The sequence below is a fragment of the Oryctolagus cuniculus genome, chromosome 2 (genome assembly GCF_051225735.1).
Source record: "Oryctolagus cuniculus isolate XC-2025 breed Fujian yellow rabbit chromosome 2, ASM5122573v1, whole genome shotgun sequence".
Taxonomy (NCBI): Eukaryota; Metazoa; Chordata; class Mammalia; order Lagomorpha; family Leporidae; genus Oryctolagus; species Oryctolagus cuniculus.
In genome coordinates this window covers 140,231,169-140,250,131 of record NC_142868.1, presented here as the reverse complement: position 1 = coordinate 140,250,131, position 18,963 = coordinate 140,231,169, and the positions used below count along the sequence as shown (strand labels likewise).

The 18,963-nt window shown below is 41.8% G+C and overlaps 1 pseudogene; it reads right to left on the bottom strand.

Moving 5' to 3' along the window:
* Positions 1-9,483: 9,483 nt before the first annotated feature.
* LOC100344299 (U3 small nucleolar RNA-interacting protein 2-like) lies at positions 9,484-18,750 on the bottom strand (annotated as a pseudogene).
* Between the last annotated feature and the right edge of the window lie 213 nt (positions 18,751-18,963).

Below are 18,963 nucleotides of genomic sequence, written 5' to 3'. Positions count from 1 at the left end.
GTGAGGGTTAGCCTATTGAGCCACGGCGCTGGCCCCCTTCCCTCTAATTTGGCAACACTGGAAAAGGTGAAGAGAGGTGGAAGGGATGTTCAAAAGAGGGAATTTGAGTGGGGAGCCAAACTAGGAAGCACTGGAAAGGTGACCAAGAGGAAAAGGTTCTAAACCTCGAGAATGGGCAAAATTTGGATACTAGTAGCTGAAACTTTGAAGTACTTATGAGGCTCTGGTTTTTGCCAAATGTTTTTCATGCATTTTCTCAATTTAATTTCACTCTAAATCTAGATGGATGATGCTATTATAATCCTGTTCATAGATGGAAATTGAGGCACAGGAAGGCTAAATGATATGAAGGTTAAATATTTGAATTCAGGCAGTCTGCCTCAGAGGCCACAGTGTTAATAAATTCAGTGGTTTTCACACTCATTCTTACAACAGAATCCTCTGGAAGGCTGGTCAAACCCAAACTGCTTGTTCAGCTTCAGAGCTCCTGATTCAGGATGTGAGACTCAGGAAATTTCCTCTCTAACAAGTAGTCATGTGATATGGATGCTCATAGTCCAGGGACCACATTCTGAGAAACAGTACATTAAGATACATTGCCCTTTTAACAAGTGAGTTTTCTAGTTAAAGGGAATAACATCTGCAAATGCACAGAATAAAGAAACAAAGTCTAATAATGAAAAATTGAATGTAACTGCAGCAATCATGTTGGTGACTAAGCTGAAAAAGAAGTCACAGCCCAGACTATGCAATGCTGGAGTGAATATTGCAGTGTACAGCAGAGATGCATCCTTTGCAATGGTGGGGAATGTCCAGTCCTCTCCAGCCGTATAAGGCCTATAAAACCATTTGGCCTGGCCCTGCCAAGGCAACCACAGGGAGGACTCAAAATTCAATCAATCTATAGCAGTTCAATTTTTAAGTTGACAATTTTGTATGGTCTGTGAGTGATGCTATGAATATCCAAATGACAGAAAAAAGGTTCCCCACCCTCAAAAGGATAAAATTTGCAAGACTTAAAAACAAAGTGAGAGCAAAAAATTTTTACAACAGAGGCAAGGCAAATGGCTATAACATTAAAAGTGCTGGCACACATTAACTCTCACTATGCTTAAGTCAAAAGGAAAACAATGAAAAGAATATGCTGATTTGTGTATGGCCTTAAAAACCACACCCTATATCTGTGTCCCAGCCTGCCTACCAAACACACATACATAAACATGCACAACGACACTAAGCAGCATTGATATTTTTCTCCAAATCCACGTCAAAATTTAATAATTTCATTTATACTTAGAAGTCTAGAGAAATCTATTGTCCTTAGACTATGTTAAAAGAGTCAACTGATACTCAAAAAAACTAGTTTTGGGACTACAATATATACATTTACATAGAGATTTTTTTTTAGTAAAAGGATATTGTTAAGAAAAGTTTTTAACAATAAAAATACTTTCTGTAGATTAACAAGAAAGTCTCCCAATCCTGGACACTATTTTTATTACCCTGGAAATTTTAACAAGAAAAACATGTTCAAAACAAAATCAACTTCTTTTAATATCTTCTTTGCCAAAGCTCAGACATAAGAGATCAGAACATGTGACTTATGAGTATATTTTTATTAATATGTTTGAAAATTTTTTTATCCTTTTCTCCCAGAATGTCTTAGTTTTAACCCATCATGAATACTATGGGAGACACAGAATGGCTCAAAGTATTTCTTTACCTCTTCCGTCAAACTGCCTATTAGTCCATGTAAAGCCTGCTCAGTGTGACGCTACGCATCTTTTTTTCCTTAGATGGTTGAGAGGGGGTGAATGATGGCACTGAAGGAAGAAGAAAATTTTATATATAGACAAGGGCAAAAATTGTAAATACTATATACATTTCGCAGATCATATATGCATACTCATATAACCTTAGCAGTCAAAGATATCACTGGAAACTTTAGTAAACTTTCTGAGAATTCATATATGAACGATGGCAGAGAAATAACAACGAAGAGAGAAGCTTCTTCTGAACCAAAGTTTAGCAGCAAGACTGTCAGTCTAGAGTGTACCATTGTGAAGAAGATAGGAATACAGTAATACATGGAGACAGCAAACAGCCAAGCAGGGAAAGCGCTGGCCAAGTACAGAAAAGGATTTTTGAGTGGATCAAAGAGTGGCTGGGTTGTAACACCAAGGGTGACATTTAGAGGCAAAAGGAAGTCATTGAAGAATTTGAGAGGAAAGACATGAACAAAGTAATGGCTTAAACAAACAAGATGGCAGCATTGTATAGTGTATGCCCAAGAGTAACACATCAGCTAGGAGACTGCACAGATATGAGGTCACAAGGATCCAAACTAGAGTCAAGCCAGTGGAAATGTAAAGGAAAGGATGACTGTGACCCTCAATAAGGTGAAATCCTTGTCTTGGCTATTACTGTGGCTGAGGAGTAGGAATAGCCATGGAATAATGTGAGTCAAGCTTCTCCATCTTAGTGTTTGGCCAGAAGCAGCAACCAAGGCTCTGATGGATTAAAGGACTTGATCAAGCTCATGTTTAGTTAATGAGAAAGTTGCATTTAGATATTTGGGATCTCAGCCCAGCCTTTTGTCCAGCACATTGTACTACCTCATGCATATTTCTTACAACACTTTTGAGTCTTGACATTTTGCCATACCACAATAGCTCTAAAATCATGCAGTTCATCTTCTAATAGAAAAAAAAAAAAACAAATGTTTTCTATCTACAAGTTTTCATTGAAATGAGTGGCTTTATAAAAAATATATTTTTAAAATTCTAACATAATTATTCATAATGTCATTATAAACACACACACACAGTGTTCCAAGTCTTCAGTTGCTACACAGAGTAATTTATCTGAACTCCACATTCTTCATTGGTCACAAAGGTTTCTTAGAGTATGCTTCCTCAACTTTCACACTATTGCCTTTTGAACTGCATGAATTTTTTCTGTGGGAGCCATCTTGTGCACTGTACATTGTTCAGCAGCATACCTGGCCTCTACCCGCTTGATGCTAGCAGCACCCACCAACAGGTGATATAACCAGTGTCTCCAGGCAATGCCAAATATCCATTGGGGAACAAAAATTATTGCCTTAAATATTATTTTAATTTTTAAATGATATTTATTTATTTATTTATTTGAAAGGCAGAGCAACAAAGAGAGGGATAAAGGAGAAGAGAGAGACAAGGCTTCCATCTACTCATTTACTCCCCAAATGGCTACAACAGTTGGGGTTTGGCCCAGGCTGAAGTCAGGAGACCAGAATTCCATCCAGGTCTCCCACATGTGTGAAAAAGACCCAAGGAGCGGCACCGGCACACCAGGTTCTAGTCCCGGTCGGGGCGCTGGATTCTGTCCCGGTTGCCCTTCTTCCAGGCCAGCTCTCTGCTGTGGCCAGGGAGTACAGTGGAGGATGGCCCAAGTGCTTGGGCCCTGCACCCCATGGGAGACCAGGAAAAGCACCTGGCTCCTGGCTCCTGCCATCGGATCAGCACGGTGCACCGGCCACAGCACGCCAGCTGCGGCGGCCATTGGAGGGTGAACCAACAGCAAAGGAAGACCTTTCTCTCTGTCTCTCTCTCTCACTGTCCACTCTGCCTGTCAAAAAAAAAAAAAAAAAAAAAAAAAAAAAAAAAAAAAAAGACCCAAGGATTTGGGCCATCATCTGCTGCCTTCCCAGGCACATTAGCAGGAAGCTGAACTGCAAGTGGAGCATCTGGGACTCGAACAGGCATTCCACATGCGATGCTGTTGTGGCAAGTCAAGGCTTAACCCACTGCACTGCAACACTGGCGTGGAGGTTATTTTTGAAAACTTTATATTCAGGAAGAAATCGTTTATATCCAATTCTCCTCCTATCAGGAAAATCACATTCTGTCTCTGGATGGTAATTCTTTTTTGTGGGAAAAGTTGAGGGAAAGTTGAAAAGCTAAAACTCAATTACCAGTTAGCAAGTTTTATCTCCAAGCACCTCTTAATGGGATATCACTGCATCAGTGCTATATGGAAGGGGATTTATTTAAATAGAGCACTTTAAATAGAAGTTTTCTATAGTCTTTGAGGGTCATATGACAAGAGACTGCTTTCCATGAGCCCACTTTTTGTTCAAAGTTCTCAAAGCTTGTTGAGCTGTTTAAGGGATCTTATATTTTGAAACAAGCAAAATTATCACCATCTTTGGCACATTTAATTGCCTGAGTTATAAACTCTCCCAAAAAGAGGCCTTACTGGAGATAGAGCTAAGCTCCCTGTCTCTAAAGCCCTGACCCATCAGGCAAAACCGAGAAAATTACCGTTTATCTAAGAAGGAAATGCATCTTGCTGTAGTACATTGATCATCTACCTCAAACAGGAAGGCCTGGGTGGGAATAAAGGACCTGATGAGACATAATGTCCCATCAACATCAGATTCTATAACTTCATCATTTAAATTCATCAAGAATTGAGTAAACAGGACCTGTTACATTCAATCCTGAGGTTACAAGACGTTTGTATTTATGTGGCAAGAAGTTACATCTGCCAACCAGGCTCTTGTCTTCCTTAAGTAAAAGCTTTGTGTCAGCTCTTCTGTTTACTCAATCATAGGCTGCTTTCTGGTCTCACTTGCTTTAGTATATATTTATATTGAAAGAATACATTCTCAGCAGCTTTTAGACTCTTAAATGCATTTCAAGAGGAGACCAAGTCCAATCACTGTTACTTAATTAACACAATTGTGAAGACTTCAATCTAGCTACACAATAGCTTTCCTGACCTTGCAGAAGGAGGCAGGACTTCATTATTGAGTATATTGTTTCCTATAAACATATAAAACCCCTACAATAACAATCCCATCAGCCGAAATGAAGTTATCTGAGAACAGAATTAAACTCTAAATGACCTTTTGCTCTACTCCGTAGCCCCCTATTAATAATTTCTAATCTAATCAGTGTGGATAAATGCACTAAGGCTGGTCATGCCAGGCACTGGGCCAGCCCGGCCAATTGCCGTCCATCTGATTCATTCCAGTCCAGAGCTTGTCTGGAAAAGACGCATCCCTCGCTGAGAGGCCACTGCCTGATTTCCTCTTTTGTTATCTTTTAGCAGCAAAGTCATGTCCTTGTAACAGATAGACACGTTTCTTTGTAAATAACCCTGGAGTGACTGATAGAGCTTTTGCCAGACAAAGGCAGCAAATAGCAAGGCATTACTCATGCCAAGCCGGAGAACACTGTGTCACGGCTGACAAATTTATGGGAGATATGAGCTCACCTCTTGCACAAATATATACTTTCCTAGCAAATTCATCACATGCTTTAATGGCCCCATACTGCATTTGTCAGCTGTCTGTCCCTGTGTCTTGTTGCCTTTGGTTTCCTGTCAAGGATTGTTTGTTGAAATCATCTTACAGCCCCATTCTTCAGCAGTGAGACCCAAGAAAGATCAATGATGACACCTGTATTGATAATATTTTACATTCAACTATTTGGCTGATAAATCATTTTAACAATGCTGATATGTTTATTGAGTGTCTGCCAGCATCACAATTATATTCAAAGTGATGCCAACTTAAATCTTTGCTTTGTTGGTTTGGATTTTATTTCTTTCTTTTCATTTTCCCATAATTAAATGTGCCATGGTACAGGTTTGACTTCTCCATCTCAATAGACAGCACGTAAAACAAGACAAGAGGTGACCTTGCTCTTCTACTCATTGGTTTGTTTTATAGAAAGTAGAGAACAGCAGCGATGTGGTTATCCGTGGTTAAGAAAGTAGTCACTGAACATGACAGCAAGGGTTTTTAGGCTCTTGGTAATGTTCTGTTTCTTGACCTGCATACGGGGTACAAAGATGAATTGTTAGAAATTCTTTGAGTTCTATTTTATGAAAGCACACTTTTTTCTACATTATACTTTCATAAAAAGTTAAAAAATTGGCAAACCAATCACACACACATTATACATATATGGGCTCAGAATCAGTGTTTTCTGTCTTCTAACTCTGTACTATATCAGCTCTAATCCCTCAGATTTCCCCCTACATGTATCACATGTATGATAATGGAAATTATGTCCAACAAGCACTTCATAGGTGATCATTTCACAATAATCCCAACAGAATTCCAAAGATCTTAGGGTTCTCAAGTTCTTTAGCCTTTATTTTCTCTGTAGGACACTTTTGACATGGACTCTGTAGTCTCTGAGAAAACGGAAAGAGAATAAATCTTCAATAAAAAGTGATAAAATCCTCCCTTGAATTTTTACTCAAATTACCTGTGACTTGAGTCACATGCTCAGTCTACGTCTATGGAAACATCCAGACAAATGTAAACATTCAGATGAAAAGTGAAAAATCCTGAGCTGACTAACATATTATTGGAAACACCTGGATGTGTAGACATTTCAGGGGCCCTTAGCAGGCATTCATTTTCTTGTCTTTGGACATTACTGTATTGTGTGCACCTCCAGCTCCAAGGAAGTCGAGAGAGGGAATATTTAGTTTCTTCAGCCTCCGGAATAGAGGCAGGTAATTACATAGCATTTGAGAGTGGACATTGAATTGACCAAATCATAGCGTTGGCAAGATGAGCCAGAGCCAAAGCCAAAGCAGACAAGGTAAAATAGATGGAGAAGGATAAAGTCCAAGGGCTGGCATTGTGGCACAGCAGGCTAGGCTGTGGCCTGGGATGTCAGCATCCCTTATGAGTGCCGGTTTGGGTCCTGGCTGCTCCACTTCCCATTTAGCTCCTTGGTAATACTCCTGGGAAAGCAGGAGAATATGGTCTAACTACTTGGGCCCCTACCACCCACGTTGGTGACCTGGGTGATATTGTAGGCTCCTGACTTCAGCCTGACCTTGCCCTAGTTGTTGTGGACATTTGGATAGTGAACAAGCAGATGGAAGATATTTCTCTGTCTCTGTCTCTGTCTCTCTCTCTTTGTGTGTGTCTCTCTCTTACTCTTTCTTTCCCTCCCTCTCCCTCTCCCTATAACTCTGACTTTCAAATAAATAAAATAAGTCTTAAACAAAGAAGGATAAAGTCCAAGGAAGAATTACTTAAAGCAGTAGTTTCAACCTTGGATACTCATTGTAATCACCGGGTATCATCCAGAGATTCTAATTTAATTGATCATGGGTGTGACTGGACATCAGGAGCTTTAAAAGCTTCTGTTTGTGATTCTAACAGTCACAGTTGAGAGCTATTGGTTTAAAGAGATAAACAAGAAGACTCATATCCCCAAAGAGAATAGCCAAAGGTATTATATATATCACCAACTGGCATGTTTTTAGATTTGAAGATTAAGCAAAGGCTTAAGAGTATGCTTGGACAGAAGGTTAGAGTCTAGAAAAAAAATTATCCCTTGATTTTGTAAACACTTGAGTGACAAACAGCCATCAACAAGAACATGAACACACTTTTAAAAAGTGGTATGTTGATTAGTTAATGGTCACTCAGGGGCTGGGATTGTGGTTTGATGAGCTAAGCTGCCACCTGAAACACCAATATCCCGTATGGTGCCGGTTCGAGTCCTGGCTGCTCCACTTACAATCCAGCTCCTGGATAATTTGCCAGGGAAAGCATTAAATGATAGACCAAATCCTTGGGCCCCTGTACCCACACGGAAGACCTAGATGAAGCTCCTAGCTACTGACCCAGCCCCAGCTTTTGTAGCTATTTGGGGAGTGAACCAGCAGATTGAAGATCTCTATCACACCTTCTCTCTTTAACTCTGCCTTTCATAAAATAAATATTAAAAAATAGTCACTCAATTCAATATTTGGCTCTGTTAGCACAAAAGACAAGACAATCTTGTTTCTATAGTTGTATACTTGGGCACTGTCACGCACATCCCAGCTCCACAACTTCTCATCTGGGATTGATTATAATGTTTCCATCTTTCTTTAAACTTCAGTTTTCCCACTCCTAAAAGAAAGGAAATGATTGACCCAACTTCAGTAGGCTTGTTGTGGGGAATGATTGAGATAATCTGGATAAAACACTTGGTTCAATGTCCAGAAAATAGGAAAAACTCAATGTCATTGTATTTGGTATCCCATTTAGCAGGCTTTTTGTGCATTGCCCAGAAAGAATTAGCAGGAATTGGATCTGAAAAACACTCAGGTAAGAATTTGATAACCATTGTCATAAGAGGCTTGTGATCAGTTACTCCTCAACTATCCAGAAGCAAAATATTATAAGACACAAAAAAAATGCTGCTTGAGCAACTTAAGTTAGATATGATAAAAATAATGAACTATAAATATGATAAAACATTACCAGAAGATGCAATGGCCATTTTCCATCCTTCAAGAATAGTAGAAGCCAGGACCATGGAGAAAACTCTTTTTTCAACTTTTTCCCTTTTAGCTTTAGGATTCAACAGTTGCTACCCAAAGATGCAAACTCTGGGAGATGAGATTTAAAATTTGGTTGAGAAACAATGCTCTTTCACTCTCACTAGTTAATTGACTGGTTTGGGAAATACTATAGCAAAACTGTACTTCTTCCAAAATGTGAAGTCTCGGCCTGGGAAAGCCAAGGCAGAAAATTCACGCCATGAAAAGTGTGGACAGGATGGGTGTCACGACATCCAGGTTGTCCCTTCTGCCCTTGAGACAGTGGCTCTTTCTTTCCATTGGGCTGCCATCCGTAGTTAGATCCAGACCGTCCCAGGTGGTTTGGGGTTTTGCTCCTCACTTTAGGCACTCTTTAAATAAGAGACCTTGTCAGTGGCTCTTCTGACTTCAGAAAGTGTGTGCCCAATAAATATTCGTTGAATGAACCTAATCATTCTGATGAAAAGAGACCTCCTTTGTTCTTTTGGGCCATTGAGTTTACCAGTTACTAAATGGCCTGTGGATTTCTGGTCTGACTAATTTATAGCACCTGTTTATGTCTTTCTCACCCACAGGCTTCAACCGAATACCTGTGGCTGTACTTGGAAAAGGTGGCCAGAAGGACCCATCCATTTTGGCAAGTGCCTCTGGTCTGAAAGGTACAAATCAGAACTTTCACCACTTTCCATCTGGCACTCACTGATGGCGCCAACACCTCAAGAGCCCTGCTGGGGCAATTTGTCACTACGTGGACACATACAGACCACCGATGAAAGTGGGATTTTTGAACCAGCTTGAATGACCTGCCTATATGTGTAGACAGCCATGGTCACTTTTTCTCCATAGGATTAGATGTGCCGATTCCAATGTGGTTTATATTAGGCCATTATTTTCCTTCAAAGGTAAAATTTCTTTCAGAAAGCTGGAAATTTCTGAAATATTTCACATCCATTCATTCTCCTTATAAGTGCCCAGAATCTGAATATTAGCGTATGACAAAAGAAAAAAAATATTATTTTTTCTTTAGAATCCCAAGAAATTCTTCATATAATTTACAGTAAGCCATGGGGGAATAATTCTTTCCAGAATGATATTTTCTTCTAGTGTATGCATTGAGAGACTCTGTCAACTCTCCTAGAAACGGATGCTCGGGCTTTAGCAAGAGTGAATTCTCCTTAAACTGCATGAAACATTCACTGTGACAAAATCAGGGGTGGGAACAAATGTCATTTCTCTTTTTTTTTCCAAAAGAGGAGGATTTAATGCACAGAAGGGCAGGGATCGGGGCATGGCCTGGGAAGGACTTAAACGAGGAGAATGAGAGAATCTGGAGCCTGAAGCTGTGGACCCCCAGACCCTTTGGAGCAGGATGATGCACAGGGAGTTGCCAGCCTTTTTGATCTGCCACCATCCACCAAGCATGTGCTCCTGCCCCATCCTGGTCACCAGAAAGTTCCTCATGATGAAGAACTCGAGGGTGCTGATGAAACCCACCAGGCGGGTGATCAAAGACTCAGCTGCCGGAAGCCCTCCCCACACTGCCAAAGCCTCACACAGGAGCCAAAGGAGCCTGTGGCAACCAGATCAGGGCTGCCATGGATGACTCCCAGAAGGGCTGCTCCAGGCTCCATTGTCTGCATAGCCTATTGCATCATGCTGCACAACAAAGGGCTGCTTCTTGGGGAGGCCCCACAGAGCCATGGAGCCATGGTCTGCCCCCAAAACCATGGGCTCCTCATTGATGAGGTGGATGCAGTCATTGGAGCTCTGGTGGCTGGAGAAGTCAAGCTGGGACTCCTTGGGAGTCTTCTACACTCAGACACACACACACACACACACACACACACACACAGTCCTGTCCTGGCCCCCAGCCATCACACAGCACTCCTAGCAGGTCGTCCAGGTCTCCACGTTGTAGTTCCCCACCACATTCTGCATCTTCATAGAGCAATCTTAGGAGGTGCTGTGGAGCTGGTGGGTGCCTCTGTGGCGTGGCAGCCCCGACATGATGTCCCAATGTCCCATGCAGTTGTATAGGTGTCGTCAGCTCTGGGTCTTTCAGAAAAGAATGAGCTTGCTTCTGTTGCCTGAGACCAGGTAATTGCCATTGGGATGAGATGGCTATGCAAGGGGTTTGGTTGCTGTGGCCAGGGAGCTTCTCCTCTCAGCCCTTCTTGGCGTGAGGAATCACATGCAACTCCCAACCACTCCCCATGCTCCACTTAACAATGGTGCAGTCTTTGGCAGTGGGGACGATGACCAAGGCACCCAAGGGTGATGGCCAAGCATGTGATGGAAAGCTGATAGCCCCTGTAAAACCTTAAATGTTAATGGGGCTGGGGCCTGAACCTCCTTTGCCAACGATTTCCACAGCCTGCCCCTCTGCTCAAGCACATCGTTCTTCAGGTGCCCTACCACCTGCTCCTCCTCAAAGGCATGGGCATTGGCCTTCTCCTCCTCTTGTTGCCTGAGCTGCTCAAAGTAATTAGGTCATGCACAGCTTCTCCTGGCGGTCTCCTCTGGCTCCTCTTCCTCTGTTCTCCTGGGAGCTGGGCTCCTGCTCTCAGAGTCTCTGGAGGTCTCCTCATTCATCTTGCCTCCACCCTTGGATTTGCCTCCGTCCCCTGCAGAGCCTGCCTTTCTGTGTGCTTCCCTGGTCCTGCATTGCCTACTTTCCCCATTTAGGGGCTGCCGATGTTGCCTGCGTGCCGCCTGCCACGTGTGTCAGAGTAAACGTCGTATACTCTTGTCATGTTTCCCTACTGTATTTCCAGATTTTCACAGTTGGAGCTTGGATTACTTTATCATTTTCAACATTTGTTGAGGAAAAATTATGAGGTTCACCAGTAGTACTTCCAGGTGAAAAAAAAAGTGTATCTAACATCCTCTCCTGCAGAAAGGAAGAACTAAAAAATAATTAATTATTCCATTATAATTCCTGCCTCAAAAACATCTGGTGCTGAACATAGCATCACGCCCCATGTGGAGAGTTGTGAATTACCTTTCATAGGTACACACTTTGTCTCCTCATTAGATAATAAGCTCCCAGAAGTGGAGGAGACCACCATGCATTGAGAACAAACCGCAGCCCATTACGTATTCTATTCCATGTATTTCCAACAGTCCTGTGAGGTCTTTACAGGTGCGGAAAGGATGGGAGGTCTGACTCATTTCTCCAGATGCACACAGTGACAGTGGAGCATTTACCCCACCTTGAGCTTGGACTTGTCAGTGAAGGTGTGCTGAGCAACAAAGACCAGCGTCAATTATCAAGATCAAGAGATTAGGATCATGAGCCTGAACGTCTGTTGGGTGAGGACTCTCGAGACTTCTGGAGCCTCTTTGAATTTTAAGAACAGTCTTAGCTTTAAATATCAATGTCATCCCACAAATTTTAAGAGACCCACTGTCTTCCACCCCACCCTAATACTCATTCACTCATTTAAACTCAGTATTTATTGAGTGCCTTGTGGGTGCCAAGCATTAGTCTATCTTCTTGGGAAACAGCATGAAACAAGTCAGAGACAGTCTAGTAGAGCTTATGCTCAGTGGAGGAGCATGTTTGCTGTCTATTGCTGCATAGCAAATTATCCCACAACTTATCCACTTATAACAAGGAACTTTTATTGCCTGATATTTTCTGTGAGTGAGGAATCTGGATGTTGGGTAGTTGGGACCTCTGACTGAGGATCATAAGGGTATAAAGTGTCAGCTAGGGCTGTGGTCATCTCAAAGCCCATCTAAGAGAACATATGCTTCCAAAATCAAAGGGCTGATACAGGCCTGGGTCCTCGTTAGCCAGAGATGCGAGTTCCTCGCCACATGGACCTCTCTGAAAGTATTCACAACACGGCAGCTTGCTGCTCCCAGAGCAAGGACTCCCAGGGAGAGGGTGACAGAGATAAAGAGGACAAGAACCAAGTCACACTTGTCCTGTAACTGAATACTATTCAAAAGAAAGAAGTTACAGGGCCCAACCCACACTGTAGATGAAAAGGGTTAGCACAAGAACATAAATACCAGAAGACAAGGATGATCAGGGGCCATTCTAGAGCCTGCCACAGAGAAACAGACAGGAAATACACAGCTAAGTAAAAGTCAAAGATAATGGGGGCCGGAGCCTGGCTCACTTGGTTAATCCTCCGCCTGTGGTGCCAGCATCCCATATGGGCACTGAGTTCTAGTCTCAGTTGCTCCTCTTCCAGTCCAGCTCTCTGCTGTGGCCTGGGAGGGCAGTGGAGGATGGTCCAAGTGCTTGGGCCCTGCACCTGCATGGGAGACCAGGGAGAAGCACCTGGCTCCTGGCTTCGGATTGGTGCAACGCCAGCCGTGGCGGCCATTTGGGGAGTGAACCAATGGAAGGAAGACCTTTCTCTCTGTCTCTGTATCTCCGTCACTGTCTATAGCTCCGTCAAATAAATAAAAAGAAAAAGAAAAAAAAAAGAAAAGTCAAAGATAATGGTAAGTACTCCAAAGAAAAATGAAGTGAGATGAAGAATAAAACATAAATTGAGGGACAGTGTTATAAACAGAATTGTCTGGGAAGGTTTCTTTGCAAAGGTGACTTTTTTTTTTTTTTTTGACAGATAGAGTTAGACAGTGAGAGACAGAGAGAAAGGTCTTCCTTCCATTGGTTCACCCCCCAAATGGCCTCCATGGCCGGAGCTATGCTGATCCGAAGCCAGGAGCCACATACTTCCTCCTGGTCTCCCATGCAAGTGCAGGGGCCCAAGCACTTGGGCCCTCCTTCACTGCACCCCGGGCCACAGCAGAGAGCTGGACTGGAAGAGGAGCAACCAGGACTAGAATGCAGCGCCCATATCGGATGCCGGCACCACAGACAGAGGATTAACCAAGTGAGCCACGGCGCTGGATCCGCAAGGTGACTTTTAAGTTAGGATCTGAATGATGTCTGGGAGCCAGCTATGCCAGAATCTGGGCAAAGCGCACACTGGAAGAAGTGACACAAAGTACAAAACTCTGTGACCAGGATCCTGGTCTGCAGGAGAAATGGTAAGGAGACCAGTGTGGAGAAACCAGGGAAGTGAGGTGCATGTGGAGAAAAGGGAAGAGTGGCAGCCAGGACCTGCATTGTTGATCAAGGCAAAGAACATAGGTTTTATTCCAAAAGGGATGATAAGACTTCTATTTTTAAAAGTTCACCTTGGTTGCTGTTGTAGAGAATGGGCTACAGGCAAGAGAGAGAAAGAAAGACCAGTGAGATGCGATCACAGTTGTGCCTATGAGATGTGATGGCAACTCAGACAAGGGTGAAGTTTCAGGCTCTTATTTGTCTCTTAACGTCCTCCTGCTCCCACCGGCTGCTTTGCCTGAATTCTGACTCTCCCAGTGTCTCTGTCTGTGACAATATTCGCACCACCTTAGCCTGACCCCATTGTGGAATGCAGTTCCGTATCTGTTTAATTCCTCTGCAGAGTGATCATCAACACAAGAAGGCACCCAGGACGGACTCTACCTGTGTCTCAGAAGGTTTATTTTCCAGCCCAGAACAGTGCAGCACACTATTTAAAACCTAATATTAAGCATTGCTATTATAAAATGTCCCTTGCTCATGCTTCCACCATCCACATCAGGCACCATGTTGCCATGCCATTCATTGTCCCTTGATCTTCTTGGAGCTCCATGTTTCCAGGTTTCCTGGATCTTCTCTATCTCTGTTTGCTCACATATAAAGTTTCTACATAAAAGTTTTCTACTCTTCGCATATGAAGGCAATCAAGTACCCCCATTTGACCTCATCCCTCTAGATCTTGACTTGGGGCTGAACTTTTCACAGCCAAAATACTCTGTCAAAGTGTTTTACCAAGCAATATCAAGAGCAATTAAATTTTCCTAAGCACTACACCCAGATATTTTCATACCACCATGATACTTGGATGGAAAATTAGAAGGCAAGAGGAGGAACAGGCTAGGAAGGACTCCAAAAGCAGATTCAGAGCTTATGTCATTCCTTGCAGATGAAGAAAGTACTCAAAGATGCTGAATTAAAAATAATTCCAGCAAGAATTTCTCTAATCAATATAGACATTGAGTATTTGGGTTTTCTTATCACCCAGAGAATACAAATGCCCCAAAGGACACCCAAGTCATAATAATTCCACAGCTCCCATCCTCTGTACACTTTTTGGCAGCTCCATATATTACAGTCACTGTAAACTCAATTCCCCCAGAAAACTTCGAGATAACAAATTTACTTTTCAACTATTTATTTACTTGGCTTATTACATTAAGAGTCTAGGTACTCATAGAGTCTTCAGGTTCTGTTAATGATGTCGTGTTTCAGAAGTACAGAAATGATGGAAGAAGAATTAATTTCTGATTCACATAGCAATAAATTGAGACATGTTGACTCGAGTGTTATTTCTGCCAAGAACTTTTGCTGCCAGATTTTATTTACAGAATGTCATCATTTTCCAAAACATTATTGTTTCCTTTTTCAGATCCTGCCTTCAGAGTAGAGCAGGTAAATTGGGGGAGGATTTATACATGATGATAGCTAAATCCCCTCATTTATGAAGTTGCACAGTGTTTGGCTCATTAATAGCTGTTGAAAATGCTAGTCCAATAAAATAAGAAGAGCTTTCACCTGTTGCACTTAATTGTTGAAATCAAGTGGGACATATTCCCAAACATTGTCTTTAAGCAAACAATCAATCCTGGTACTGGGTGTTTCTCAAGTCAGATGTGGGAAAGGCACTGCCCTTGCTGGATGGGCAATCTGTTATAAATTTACCATCTTAGGGCTCTGCCTAACTCAACAAGGCTTGTTGTGCTCAACAACCTGTCTACTCAACTCCATTTGGGCAATTGAGAAATTCCATTGAAGATATTGACAAGTTTCCAAAGAGCAATAAAATCTGTAATATAATAGTGGTTTGAAGGATATAAGCATCTGTCATTACACCAGTGATGACACTGTATTTTCATCATGAAGTATATAGTAAAGTTGTGGGCTGGAAGGAAGGGACTAAAGAAATGCCAAGTAAGTACTTCTCCACAATTATAGATGTTAATATTTTGCTTTGTTCTCCTCATCTGCTTCAGGCCCTGGTTTGAGAGCTGGTGGAGGAAGTACTCTGAAGTGTGGAGAACAATGTGGAAAGACAATTGCTGATTTACTTGAATTTTTTCCCGAAGTTTGAAAAAGGGCAGGGTCAAATTTCAGGGGCTGAAGACAGAATGTTATGGTCCAGATTGGACTTCAATTTCCTCTTGAGAAGAGTACATTCACGTGTCTATGTGTGTGTGTGTGTGTGTGCGTGTGTGAAGAGTCCACAATTTATTTCCCATAACCATGTGGTTCCAAATCTAGGTTGATCATCAGAATTATTTGAGGAGCTTTTAAAAACACAGATGCCCATACTAACTCATTCCAAGGCCAAGGAATCTGTGTTTGTGAAGCAAGTTCCCATTCACATGACTGGTTACTAGCCATGTTCAGTGTCACTATTATAATAGCAATTCATCTCTTCACCCTTCCCATTTCTCTATGGATTTCTTCAAGTAGTTTCATTTAGCCATGTTTCTTTTTTCATTTCCTTTATATTTTGACCTGAATTTTTGGTCCATAACTGCTGTTTCATTTTTGGGTTAATAAAGGTGGTTGGCTTTCTGTGCAGAGCTTTTCTCTCCATTTCTAAACATTTTCAATAATGAGAGATTCAACCCTAATTTATACTGTATTCCCAAACCTCTTAAAAGCCTACTATGAATTACCCAGAGAATAGACCCAATCATTACCTATACATAACAATGGAGGTGAATCTTCCTTAGTTCCGAGAAAAACCTCAACTGCAAACTGGCCAAGTGCTGCCCAGTGACCCAATGGCACATTCATAAATCTGTATCTATTCTGCTTCTAAAACCAACATGGAATGTGGTGCAACCCACTGAGTTGCATTAGTACTGTCAGCAACTCCAGCATTACAAAATAAGCCAATTTTTGATTTTCAGGTGAAATTTTTTTGTTGACAGGCAGAGTGGACAGTGAGAGAGAAAGAGACGGAGAGAAAGATCTTCCTTTTCTGTTGGTTCACCCTCCAATGGCTGCTGCGGCTGGCACACTGCACTGATCCGATGGCAGGAGCCAGGTACTCATCCTGGTCTCCCATGCAGGTGCAAGGCCCAAATACTTGGGCCATCCTCCACTGCACTCCCGGGCCACAGCAGAGAGCTGGCCTGAAAGAAGGGCAACCGGGACAGAATCCGGTGCCCCAACTGGGACTAGAACCCGGTGTACTGGCGCCGCAAGGCGGAGGATTAGCCTATTGAGCCGCGGCGCCGGCATCAGGTGAAATTTCACAAAGAATTTTTCCCTGCTTAAAGATGAAAAAGGACATAAAATGGATCACATTAACCTCAAAGACCATGTTCTTACAAAACAATAGCTTCCTGAGCTAATTTTAAATAAGGTAATTACAAATGAATCTGAAGCATATAGTTGCAACTTCTCTGAAAATCCAAAAGGGCCTAAAATTTCAGGGGTAGAGCCAGAGACAAACATGAAGATTTTCCAAAGGCCTAGATAATGGTCTAAAACACTTTCTGAAAACTCAAAGATGTCATGTTTAATAAGCTCTACTTCTCTATTTTCTAGCTTAGTTAGTAAATCTACAGATATAAATGAGAGTTTCTAACAAGTTCCAGCCAGAGTAGTTTATAAACTACAATCTAATTATACAAAACTCTAAGAACAGGATGTAAATAGATAGGGCACATGCTCAAAAAACCCAAAGCTGGGCATCCAACAACTTTCAAGTAATTTTTAATAAAAAGAAAGTACTTGGAAATGAATGATAGTTCAACAAATCAATTGTTGCTGAAGAATTTTCCCCTAATTAAGTCCTGATGGTTTTACAGTGCAGCAAAGAATGCACTGAGCTTTTGACAACTTCTTCCACTCCCAGTGAAAAGGAAGGCAGCCCAGAAAACTACTTAGGAAGATCCGGACAACAGATGGCACATCAAAACTGAACAATGATTTCACTAAGCGAGGCCTCAGAGGCACTGTGATACATTCCACAGCTGGATATCATAAAACTTGGGTGCCATTGTGCTGCTCTGCCCATTAAGCTATGCCACAGACCAGTGTACATAACTGGTCGAAGCCCAGTCACAAGCTGGACAAAATTAAGGAAAGCACTTGGGGACTCAGAGGAAGCAAACTTTCTTAGGTTTGCTGTATAGCTGGAATGTGAAACAAGTGAAAATTCCTCCATCCCAATTCCCAGCAGAATAGGGGCAGCACCACTTACTTAGCTACCTCACACAGGGATCTAAACTGAAAAAACATGCTTTAAAAAATGTAAATATATTACAGTTGAATAGCTGGTATCTTATTATAAAAGGATGATGCTTGTACTTTTAGAGTTTATATTTTTAGACCACTTGGCTAGAGTAAAGAGAGCTACAGTGGTTGGTTTTGTGGTACAGAGGGTTAAGCCACTGCCCACGAGGCTGACATGCCATCCGAGCAATGGTTCGTGTTCTAGCTGCTCTGCTTCTGATCCAGCTCCCTACCAATGTGCCTGGGAAAGCAGCAGAAAACTAGAACACCCATTATCTTGTAAAATGATTATATAATTAATGGCATAACACATAATAATATTATGTAATTATTATGCAATAATAATCCCCTACAAGACTAATAGTTTTTAGTTATTGAGTCTTGGGTTCCATAGTAAATGGAACCCACATATCTTACTCAGTAGATTTTACACACTAAGACAGAAGGGTGCTTTGTTTACCACAATATATCACGTGCCTAGTATGATGTCTGGTGTATAAATAGACATGTTTAATAAATTATTCTAGTGAATCTTTTTTTCTGTACTAAAATTTTGACACTTTGTGTTTTTTGTAATTAAAAAAAGGAATCAATATAAACCCCAATAAGGTCAGGACAAGAAAGGGGAGTTAAAGATTGAGAGAAGGAGCTCAATCTCACAACTCAAATGAACAAAGTGGCATTTAAAAGAAGTCTCTGGAAAGCAGTTATTAAGGCTATGTCTAAACCAACTGGCTGCATTTACCTTAATCATTTACTATCTGGGTTTTCATGACCAATTAAATCAATCTAATCACTTACATGCACAGACATAATCAAAGAAGGAAAAATGGAAAGTTGGATGTCTTTCACCTAATGAGAAAACAATGCCATGGTGTAAATGGAAACTTAATCCCAGTGGACAACATATTCTACAAAACTTGCAATAGAACATACAACACAAGAGATACTGTTTGGTCCCACACCTCATACAGGTCTTGAAGCAACAGCCAAGGGAAGGACACGATCTGTGTTAGTGGGGTGTGAATTTTCAGATGGGGCTTGAATTCAGTACCACAATCATATTTCAGGTCATTAAGCTGAACACCCAGAGGCAGTAGTCTTCCCAAAGGCATGCCAACAGCTTGAATGATTTAAATGAACCACTGCTTCACATTTGTGAGATCAAGGAGAACATAGGTTGGAAGGAAGCTGGTTGGTGAGAAAGATGGATAAAAGCACTGATGTCTGGGACTGGTGCTGGTGGCATAGTAGGTTAAGCCTATACTTGTGGCTCTGGTATCCCATAAGGGTGCCAGTTCGTGTTCTAGCTGCTCCTCTTCCAAAGC